The sequence below is a fragment of the Amblyraja radiata genome, chromosome 27, assembly GCF_010909765.2.
Source record: "Amblyraja radiata isolate CabotCenter1 chromosome 27, sAmbRad1.1.pri, whole genome shotgun sequence".
NCBI classification, from domain to species: Eukaryota; Metazoa; Chordata; class Chondrichthyes; order Rajiformes; family Rajidae; genus Amblyraja; species Amblyraja radiata.
Genome location: NC_045982.1, coordinates 30546938 through 30556228, shown reverse-complemented (window position 1 = coordinate 30556228; position 9291 = coordinate 30546938).

The window sequence follows — 9291 nt, the reverse complement described above, 5'->3', positions numbered from 1 at the left end:
TGAAGTAGGTTTTTAGCTGTGCTTTGTGCAATCTGAAATGTGGGACTGGTATCAAAGAAGGTGCACTGGGTAATCTGAGCTGTTTTTCTGTCTTATGAGCAACATACAACCATACCGCCACTATATCTAGCTTTCCCTTATTTCCAGACTATTTTTAACTGCTCAAATTTTCCAACTTCCCGTTATGTGATCTGAGCTGCAGAGAATGATGTTTAGTTTAGAGATGCAGCGTGGACATGGGCCCTTTGGCCTACTGAATCCAGGCTGACCATCAATCGCCCATTAGCATAGAGCTAGTATGATCCAACTTTTTCATCCACTCCCTACACACAAGGGGCAATTTGCAGAGCTGGGGGCAGTTAACCTACAAACCCGCACGTCTTTGGGATGTGGGAGGGAATTGAAGCATCCAGAGGAAATCCAAGTGGTCATCAGGGAGACAGCACATAAAGTCAAGATCAACCCCAGGTGTCTGGCATTGAGGCAGCAGCTCTACCAGCTGCCCTGAATAATTGTCCACTGGATTCATTTTACCTCAATTTCTTCATTTAAAACAAAAAATTGGATACTGTAAACTAGTGGCTGGGAATTTAACCTGGGCCAACTGCTCGGTGGGCAGATATGAAAGGAACGTTTATAACAATACCAAGAGAAATTGCTGAATAATCAGTTTTCAAAACTCCATGTCAATTAAACAGAAAACTGCATAATTCATCCTGCTTGGGAATTGATGCTACAGGATTCGCAGTGGGGTAGGGGGTAGATTTTAAAAATAAACCTTGCCTAATTATAAACTGTCAATCCTAGTGGCGGCGCGGCTCTGGCTGCAGCGGCTCTCCGGCAGTCCTGTTTGTTTTGTGTTTTTTGGGTTGTTTATTTTTGTTTTGGTTAGTCTAGTTTTGGTTTTTAGTTTGTGTTTTTGGGGGGGGGGGGGGTTGAAACGGGGCTTGCTGTCTCTCCCTGCGGGGGAATGCGACTTTTTTGTCGTATTCCCCTTCTCTGCCTCCGTCTGCGCTGAGGCCTAGTGGCGGAGCTGGCGACCTCGAGGCTCAGGAGGCAGAGCCTGCCAGGACTTGCACTGAGCTCGCTCCCGTGAGGACGGCCCGGCTCGGGGCTGGAACAGGGCTTTCGTGAGGGGCTGTGACGCTACCGTGAGGACGGCCGGCCCGAGGAGTAGCCGAGCTCGGGGAGGTACGGCGTTCCCAGCCTGAGGGAGGAGCGGCGCCCGGTCGGGGCGGCGCCCGGTCGGGGCGGCCCAGCCTGAGGGAGGAGCGGCGCCCGGTCGGGCGGCCTGGCGCGAGGGAGGAGCGGCGGCCTGGCGCGAGGCTGAGACGGTGGCAGTACTCACGTGAGGGCGATCCGGCTCGGGGCTGGAACGATGCTCCGGGGGCTGGGACGGCAGTTCTGGTGGCGGTGGCCTGAGACCGGGGGTTCGGCCGCGGGCCAGCGGCTGCGTCAGCAGGTCTGGTGAGCGGCAGCTTCGACTACCCCGGGCCGCGGTGTTTGAGCCGCGAGGACAGGTTTTAACATCGCCCGGGGGGTATCGCCTCAGCGCAGAAGGAGAAGAGGAGGGAAGAGACTGCAGCCCTAAGACTTTTGCCTCCATCACAGTGAGGAGATGTTGGGTGGACTCACTGTGGTGGATGTTAATATGTGTTTATTGTTGTTTTTTATTGTATTGTATTATATGTATGACTGCTTAAATTTCGTTCAGACTTCGGTCTGGATGACAAATAAAAGGAATTCAATTCAATTCAATTCAATTCAATCCTCCAAAAAAAGGTGCCTTTGGTCCCATGTCTGTTGTACTGCTTTATGAAAAGGTGCAACTATTTCAATAAATCTGCCTTGTAATGAATACAGCTGGAGTGATTCATGGATAAAATGAATGCCCTTTTCACCACAAGATGGCAATATGTCAACAAATAGAGTGAATGAAAGTAGGAATGCACTGTCAAGAGTCTAACCAAATTGCAGTAAAAAATAAGTTGTTTCTAAGATATTTGTAACAGAGGACTTTAGTTTTGGATTCATCTTGTTTAACAACTCAAGGCTGAGCCTGCAAGTGTTTATTGAAGAACAACAACAATCCATAGCACAGAAAATATTTGTTGACTACTGTACTGTAAATCAGTATTAGAAACCACCAGCAATGGTTGCCTCGCCAACAGTCTGTCTGTCCTTTCCTTTGTGTTTTAATTGTATGTTAAATGTATGTTTTTAGTGTTCTTTGGTTTTTATTTGGGGGGGGAGGGGGGGGGGATTGTGGGAGACTTTTGCTAACCTCTTACCTCGACTGAGATGCAATTTATTTTCCCGCCGTATGGTATCTGTCTGCACTGCGGCCAAACATCGAGGAGTTGGCGGCTTTTGCTGGAGACCGATTTTGAGAGCTGCACTGCGGGTGCCTGCGGGACTTTAACATTGCGGAGCTCACGATCCCTTTGCCAGGGGTCGACCTCTCAGCTCCAACCGTGGGTGCTTACAGATTTAACATCACGGAGACCGCGGTCTCTGGTCGGAGACCGACTTTGGGAACTCCAAGCCGCAGGAGTTTCGATCGCCCTGATGCGGGGGCTTCAATCGCCCTGCCGGATGGTTCGACTGCCCCAACCACGGGAGAATTATAGAGGAAGAAAATTGGACTTTATTGCCTTTCATCACAGTGAGGAATGTGGGGAATCTGCTGTGGTATATGTTTATGTTAACTTTTATATAGTTGTGCCTTGTTGCTTTTTTTGTATGGTTGTATGGTAATTTGCATATCATTGGTACATGTGACAATAAAAGACCTTTGAAAAGAACTCGCAATTCAGTAGACAATAGGTGCAGAAGTAGGTCATTCGGCCCTTGGAGCCATTCAATGTGATCATGGCTGATCATCCCCAATCAGTACCCCATTCCTGCTTTCTCCCCATATCCCCTGACTCCGCTATCTTTAGGAGCCTTATCCAGCTCTCTTGAAAGCATCCAGAGAACCTGGCTCCACAGCCCTCTGAGGCAGAGAATTCCACACACTCACAACTCGCTGTGAGAGTTTTCATAAGTGGTTTTCATAACCATGGGAGGTTCCCAAAGCAATTTACAAGCAATGAAATGTCACAGTGATATTCAAGTGTGAGCATTATCTACTGGCAAACTAGCCCAGTGTGCAATCCCTGCAGGTTTTTGACCTAAATCGTTGACAATCCCTTTCCAGCTGACTGCTATTGCTCTATTCGCCAAGATCATCCAGCAGATTATTGTGCTAAATGTATCTCCCTTCCTCAATCAAACGTTAAAGGGCTGCAGAGATAGAGCTGCTTCCTTACAACACCAGAGACCCGGGTTTGATCCTGACTATAGGTGGAGTCTGTACATTCTCCCTTTGACCTACTTGGGTTTTCTCCGAGATCTTCGGTTTCCTCCCATACTCCAAATAGGTACAGGTTTGTAGGCTAATTAACTTGGTATAAATGTAAAATTGTCTCTCGTGTGTGTTGGGTAGTGTTAATGTGTGGGGATCACTGTTCGCCGTAGACTCGGATGTGTCAAGGGGCCTGCTTCTGTGCTGTATTTCTAAACTAAACATTCATGGGGAGGGCAGCGGGTCTGTGCAGTACTTTTTATGACTTGCATATCCAGAGTACTCCAAAATGTAACATCACGTGTTGTGATTCATTTGAGTGGGACTCCTGTATATGTGGCAGATTTAACTTGGTTGGTTCAGTGGGCAGTGAGAAATCTGGATCTTGCCCTGGCACTTTCCACAGAACAGCACAGGGGGTTGGATGGAAATCTTCACAACGGCTCACTATGGGAAGTTGCTGCATGTCCTGCTGAGTTACTCCAGCATTTTGTGTCAATCTTTGCTAGGGGAAGAACCAAATGGATCTCTGAAGAAAATGCCCAATTAAGGGCCTGTCCCATTTGAACGACCTAATCCATGAGTTTAGAATACCCTAGACGAGTTGGAAAAAAATGTCAAGGGCATGTTGACTTGCCGAAGTAAGAGACCTCCTACGACTATGTCTACGACCCCCTCGACCTCATCTTTCCACACCTAAGACCAACATATTGCCTCCAGACTGCCTTCCACACTTGACCCGTTCCAGTTTGCTTACAGGCCAAACCGCTCCACAGAGGATGCCATATCCTCCGTACTCCACCTGAGCCTGGCGCATCTAGAGAAGAACACACATGTGCGAATACTGTTCGTGGACTTTAGTTCAGCATTCAATACAATCATCCCTCAGCACTTGGTAAGGAAATTTGGTTCATTGGACCTCGGCACCTCCTCGTGTAACTGGCTACCGGACTTCCTCACTGACCGACACCCGTCAGTGTGGGTTGGAAACAACACCTCCAACATCATCTCTGAGCACTGGTTCCCCTCAGGGCTGTGTCCTGAGTCCACTGCTGTTTATCCTGATGACCCACGACCGTTGTGCCAGGTTTAGTACAAACCACATCATGAAGTACGCAGATGACACAACAGTGGTGGGCCTTATCCGAGGGCCAGGGAGGAGGTGAAACAACTGGTGGACTGGTGCAACACGAACAATCTGATCCTGAATGTTGACAAAACAAAGGAGGTCATCGTTGACTTCAGGAGAAACTGGCACATTCACACACCACTTCACATTAATGACAGTGATGTGGAGTTGGTCAGTAGCACTAAGTTCCTGGGGGTGCAGATCACGAACAGTCTGACCTGGTCACAAAACATTGTATCACTAGCTAGGAGAGCACAGCAACGTTTGCACTTTCTGTGCCGGATGAGAAGAGCTCACCACCCCCATCCCATCCTCACCACTTTCTACAGGGGCACCATAGAGAGCATTTTGACCAGCTGCATCTCTGTCTGGTTTGGGGACTGCAAAGCCTCCGACTGGAAGTCTGTGCAGAGTAGTGAGGACGGCTGAAAAAATCATCGGGACTTCTCTTCCTTCAATCCGGGACATTGCGTGCAAACGTTGCTTGTCCAAAGCCAACAGCATTATAAATGACCCCACACATCTTCATCATGGACTGTTCACTCTGCTGCCCTCGGGCAAAAGGTATCGCAGTACAAGGAGCAGAACGGCCAGGTTTTACAACAGCTTCTTCCCCCGAGCCATCAGACTCTTGAATTCCATACAATGTGCCGCCACTATTATCTATTTTATCTTTTTATCTATTTTATCCTTTTGTTATTTTATGTTGCACAGTGGTCCAGATGCAACAAAATTTATGACAATAAAGTCTTTGATTGAACTACGACTAGCTACGAGTGGAAAATGATCACATGATAAAATTATGTCATGATTGCATTTTTTTTTTTCTCTGGCCAGTCACCGACCTACGACTACCATCACGACCTACCTACGAGTAAAAAGTATCAATTTTTTCCATGCCGACTTTTTTACTCGTGGACATTTTTTTATCAGGCTGCAAAAAACGCCGTGACCAACTTGAGGCACAAGTACGCGGAGACCACTCACGAGCGTGAGGAAGAGTTATGAAGACCTACGATCTCGTGGCGACCGTGCTGCGAGTATGAGTCGAGGGCAAATTAGGTCGTGAAAGTGGGACAGGGGCTTTAGTTTCCTGAAACTCAGTAGATGGCGTGGAGTACCTAACCTTTCCACTTGTAAACCTTTACCTAACCAGGTAAAAAGTCAGTGATATTCACAACTTGGATCAATCACAAAGTCATTCTAGGGGATTAGAAACATATTTAAAACAGTACATGTTCACATTTGCTTCGGTCCAATTTATAACAATATAACTGAAGAAAAACAAGAATTTTGTTTCATTTGAGGATAAGCTGAATTTGGAAGCAGTAATTCATAACACCAAAATATTACAGTAACACAGAACAAAATCTAGAAAATGGCTGAATGAGTCCCAGACACAGTGACAGCACAAGGTCGGCCCTTGGAGATAAGCAACATGACAGATTGCTCAACATCTCATCACCTTCCACGTGAAATGTTAAACCAGGTTTCTGCCATCTTTTATGCCATCTCGGATGAACAAAAAGATTCAACTGGGCAAGTTATATAGTTGGTCAATCTCCCCTGGGCTTGATTAAATCTCAGAAAGCGCAGAAACGGCCTATGTCCCACAATGTCTGTGCCCAATATAATATTTAGATAAACTAATCTCCTTTGCCTGCACATGGAGATAATTCTCAGGGAGAAGATACAAATTCCGTAAAGACAGCACCCGTACTCAGGATCAGACCTGGGTTGAATCAAACGCGGCACAGTAAAGCAGCAACTCTACTGCTGCGCCACCGTGCCACCCCAATGTCTAAAGTCTCCTCAATGGAAATGTTAAAAAAAAACAGATAGCACCCGTAGTGAGGATTGAACCCGGGTCTCCAGTGCTGGAAGCGCTGTAAGGCAGCAACTCTACCGCTGCACCACCGTGCCGCCCCTAAATGCTCTCCTTCTGCACAAGTAAACAAAGTGTGTCTGGAAAATGAATGTAAGTTGTCAGAGTCCAGTTGATCGGGGCGACAAGTTTAAACCCTCCAAAGTAACACTAGTAGATCGCCCACAGGGTTATTAGTCCTCTCCCGATGCAGCCCATTCCCCTTGGGCTCCGTTAAAGTAAGTTGATTGGAGGTGTGATGTACTGGACTAGGTTTGAGAATCGGAAAGAGAGGAATAGGTCACACATCATGAAATAGGTGCCCAGCTGAGGCATTGAATCCATGAGTGTGATATTATCCAACTATGTTTTGTTTGTGGGCTGTTCCCTCCCTTCATTGTCTGTACTTCTAGTGTTATGCTTAGGGAGACATCACCAAACACAGCCACAACCCTTGAGTCATTTCACATAATTTGTCAAATGACTAGGCCTGCTAGATCTCCCAGTTACTAACTACTCTAATTCACCTTCTCATTGCCATACCAACCTTTTTGTCCCGAGCCTCCTCATATTCCGCTTGTGTAGTTCTCCCCACCGCCACAAACAGTCTGAAGAAGAGTCTTGACCCAAAACATCACTTACTACTTACCTGTGGCCCAGAGAGATCCCAATAGTGCCGGCAGCTGAAGCCTTCCTGTCTGCACCATCTCCTCAGCAGCCCAGTCACTTGCCCCATCTCTTATTCCGACCCTCACTACCATGTGCCACACGGACTAACCTGAGATTACAACCCCAGCAGTCCTGCTTTTATACCTTCTGTCTGTCTCCAAATCAGAATCAGAAGAATCAGAATCAGATTTTATTCGCCAAGTATTTTTTGCAACATACGAGGAATTTCACTGGCCAGGTCAGTCATACAATTAAAAGCAAACATTCACTTTGCAGGAACTTAAATACTGGAGGGCAAAGCTGTGCGGCGAGAGGGGCAAAGATTAGAGATGTGTGGGACAAGGTTTTGCAGAGAGTACGGGGCACCTGGGATGCGCCACCAGGGGTGTGGTAGAGGCAAACATAACCGTGCCATTTAAAAACCGTTTCAATAGGCAAATGGATATGCAGGGAACGGAGGGACATGGATTATTGCATGCATTATGGGACATGCATTCGGGCCATCGATTCTACTCCGCCATTCAATCATGCCTGATCACTGCCTTCTCCCCATAGGTCAAAGGCTGCGATGACATCTCCAAAGTTTGTTGGCACAGTGAGATTTTTATACACAAAGATGACTCTTGTGATGTACAAACGTTAAGTAGTCCAGTGGTGATGTACACAAGTTCAGTAGGTCAATGTGTTCATCGTTCGTTCAGCCCGGCACACATCCGGAGATTGTTACTTTAAAGAGATCCCACGGTAGACTCACGAGACACTAAGGTAAACGCACGGGCCACTATGTTCTTAAAACGAGTTTAAATGTTTCAATTTTTAACTTCAGCAGTATATGTTACTCTTTGAAAACTTTAAACATGTTTGAATTTTTTCCAAGAGTTAACATGTTTCACGGGTACCTGCTGTTAGCGCCACGAGTCTCTAAGTTGCGTCCACGAGTTCCGACGTTACAGCTACGTTAATCGTACGTTATTACCACGAGTTTTAACTCGGGGTACCTCGTGGGTCAACTCGCACCGTGAGACAGGGGTTTTACTGAGTTTGCAAAATTCCAATTACAGATGTTAAGCTCACCGGCATACAGTTCCCTGCAACTTGAAAAGAGGCACAACATTTTGCCCGGCATTCCCTCTCTCTCTATCCCTCCCCCACCCAAGTCACACTAGCTTCTCATTTTCACCCTACAAACAGCTACCAATGGCCTGTTTCCTTTATCATTGTTACTTTTTTTCATCTTTTATTCATTTGTTCTATATCTCTCTACACCACCGTCTATATCTCACGTTTCCCTTATCTCTAACCAGTCTGAAGAAGGGTCTCGACCCGAAACGTCACCCATTTCTTCTTTCCAGAGATGCTGCCTGTCCCGCTGAGTTACTCCAGCTTTTTGTTTCTATCTAAGATGTTTATCTGAGTCAGTCCCATTTGCCTACATTTGGCCCGGATATCTCTAAACCTTTACTCTGTGTACTTGACTCAATGCCTTTTAAACATTGCAATTGTTCCTACCACTACAGCTTCCTCAGACAGCTCGTTCCACAATTAACCTGTTTAGGTATGTTTAAATATATCTTCAATTAATGCCCATGCAGTGGTTCACCCAGTTATGGTGAAATGATAATGATATATCAGATATGCCAGCCCTAAAAGGCTGGAACACTTGGGTTTTCTTGTAGATTGCTGAGTTTAAGTGGTGGAGAAATCATCCCAACTTTATATTCCCACTGGATCTGAGAGATCATCTAATCTCAGCAAAATGAGGAAACAGCTGAACACAACTTAAGGAAATGACATCTATGTAAAAAAGCCCGCCCCTTATTAAATTGTGTAATTCTGTGGTACTGGTTTCAGATTTAAACTAATTTCTGTCCTCTTAGAGACACAAAAGGCTGGAGTAACTCAGCGGGTCAAGGCAACATCCCTGGAGAGCATGGATAGGTGGCGTTTCTGGTCAGGTCCCTACTTCAGACTCAAAACCACTTCGTACCTCTCCCCCTTCCAACAGGGAACTGCCACCTGCCACTTCAAGTACCACCTCCACAATGGTACCACTGGGTCTTGCTTCACATCCCCCCTATTCTAACCACGCTATTCTCCTACCCCTTCCCTCCGAACTATTATCCCCCCACATTACCTCGCCCGAGCCTCTCTCCTCTGACCCATCCTCACCCTTGTCGTGTTTGTATCATCCCGGCTGACCTCTCTTTCTGTTGCAGAACAGTCTTCAAACATAAAATGATGGGTCTGAAGAAGGCTCGACCCGAAACGTCACCCATTCTTTCT